Genomic DNA, 2,740 nt, shown 5'->3' on the forward strand with positions numbered 1-2,740 from the left:
GTCTAAAATGGATGGACAGAGAGATGGAGAGGGTGAGGAGAAAGCTGCTTTTAATTCTGTTTAACCTCAAAGGAAGCATTCTGAATTTTATTTTTTTTGCAAATTGGAAATAAAAATTCTTCTCAGGTTCAACCAAAATTTTGCATTCACTTGAAAATGCTTTTAGCTTATTATTTCTCAATTAAACTGGAATAATTTTTAGAGTGAAAAGCTCTCTCGAACTCAAATAATGAGAAACGTCAGCTCATGAATATCTAAAGAAAATTTTCTTTTGTTTCCGAATTGTTCAGTCTAATTTAACCCATCTCAGTCAGCATCCTCCCTCTCATAGAGATGCGCTGCAAAAGACCTACAAAGATCTTCTGTTTGGATGCTATACCAGAAGGCTTACCTCCAGCAGTTCACTTTCACTAAAACATCTCTGACCCCACTGGGAACAGAACAGATCCCATCTGTCAGAGCAGAGTGGGTTTGGTAGATTTCAGTGCAGAAAGCAGGTCCCTGCATGGGCACTTTCTCTGCACAGCCCTCTTTCACTCCTCCAGCCCAGACCTGGGTCACCTGAATTACTGCCACATGAGCAGCTGGTCAGAGATGCTGGATGTCTCTGCTCTCCAACTCTGCCTCTGTAAATCACAAGTTTTCCTCTTAGTTTCAAATCTTTCAAGCAAAACAGCTGGGAAACTATTCACTTACACACCCCCATTAAAATATAATTTCTTCCATTTCCCCCACCCTGGTTTTTTGTTTCAATTAAAAATTCAAATAGCATGTGGCTACAAACATGCTGCTAAATCCCTGCAAGCACATTATAATAATTACCTTAAACGGTATTTCTCACTCTCAACACCACATATCCATATTAAAAGATACCAGGGGAGCACTTAAGCTGAGCAGTATGAGAGCAGGTTGCAGTCTCGCCCAGTCAGATGAGCTTTGTTTTGGCCAATGTAAATTCTTCACTACACTTAGGCAGTCTAGGGAATCACAGTTCCTGGAAGGAGCCTAAAAATCATGAGTAGACTGTGTATGTGGGTAAGCTTTTCCCTTCATCTGTTCCAGACGCAGCAAAGAGCTGTTACAGATCCAATGATTTGCTCTGCTATTTATAAGTATAAGCAATTGGAAGGGAAAAAAGTGAGGAATAGAAGAAATAAACAATGTTATCTCATTCTGGTAGCATTTATATACTGCCTATTTAATAACTATTATTTACCCCAAGCATTTAATCTTGCTGTAATTACAGAGCAAGTCCTTCAAGCCACAAAACACTTCAGGTAATGAGATTAAAGAGGGATGTACAACTCAGCTGTCTTTTCATTCTCTCCCCTGGGCTGTAAACATCATCTACAGCCCCACAGTATTTACATACCCCACACCTCTATTGTGGGGGAAGCTCTGAAATAAACTCCACCCCCCCGACCCCCCCTCAAATCACAATCACTGACAACAAGAGAAAGTTCAGCACTTGCCATTAAGCGCTGAAACTGACTTTCTGCTTCCTCTTAGGAGTGGCAAAGAAAAGGACAGCAAGAGCTGTTCAAGGCAAAACATGCTAAAGCACATCCAGTAAAGTAGGTTGCACAGGAAAGCGTTAAGCAAACAACCTGCTGTGATATGAGTGCTTGGTATAAAAAACAAGCCTGATGTACAGACTGCCATCAAATTGCACCACACATAAAAGTGAACAGGCAAAAAAGGTGTTGTGACATCAGCAAGAGATGACTGTGACCTCCCTGACGCTCGTGCATCAATTGGGCACCAGTAGAGTGCAGCGAGGACTCGTGTCTGGAATCCTGTCGAGCTTGTTTGCGAGACTTGGAGCGCCGTCCGAGGACTTTGTTTGGGTCGTGCTGTGTGGCTGCCGGCAGCACTTCTGGGTGCCCAGCCCACAGCATCGCCAGTGTTTCCCCGGCCCTGCCTGGCTCAGGCAGCTGGGGCTCCGCCAAGTGCGCTCGCAGCAGCAGAGGTGAGCGGTGCAGGGACACAGCCCTGGGGTGGGATTGCTGCTCACGGACCGGGCGTCACTGCTGCCAGCCCCGGGGACAGCGAGTGACCGCAGCCTCTCTCTCTGTTTCAGTTTGTGACACCTTCTGCCTGCTGCGGCGCCTGTGAGGGGAGCAGCCTCCTGACCTCGGCTCTCCCAGCCCACAGCACAGCCCGGGGCCATGGAGGTGCCATCGCCCTGGACCTGCCCCATCTGCGGGCACGGTCGGGACGATGTGGCCTACGTGACCCCCTGTTTCCATCAGCTCTGCTATGGCTGTGCGCTCTGGTGGGCCGGCCAGAAACCGAGCTGTGTTGTATGCGGGCAGAAGATCAGGACCATCGTGTACTCGGTGAGGTCAGACGAGGATTACCTTGAGTGTGCCGTCCCACAGCCCGCAGCACGCTCAGCTTCTGGCCTGCAGGGTGAGCAGGGGCCTGCAGAGCCAGCTTTCATCGCTCCGGAGAACAACTTCCCTCCGGAGGTCTGGGCTGCCTTTTTCCAACAGCAGCCCGACCTCAGACCCCTGCTCCGGTGGCTCGATCGGGAGTTCCGGACCATCTCCAGGAGCACGTGGTGGGTGGTGCACTCCAGGCAGAGCATCGTCCTGCTCTGCCTCTGTATGTACGGGCTGGACGAGGCGGTCCTGCTGCAGGAGCTGCAGCCATCCCTGGGGAACCTCACGGAGAGCTTTGTGAGGAGGCTCATCACCATCACCGCAGCCATCTACGGCCCGCAGCTCCGCCGGCAGCA

The sequence above is a fragment of the Meleagris gallopavo genome, chromosome 29 (assembly GCF_000146605.3).
Source record: "Meleagris gallopavo isolate NT-WF06-2002-E0010 breed Aviagen turkey brand Nicholas breeding stock chromosome 29, Turkey_5.1, whole genome shotgun sequence".
Classification (NCBI taxonomy): Eukaryota; Metazoa; Chordata; class Aves; order Galliformes; family Phasianidae; genus Meleagris; species Meleagris gallopavo.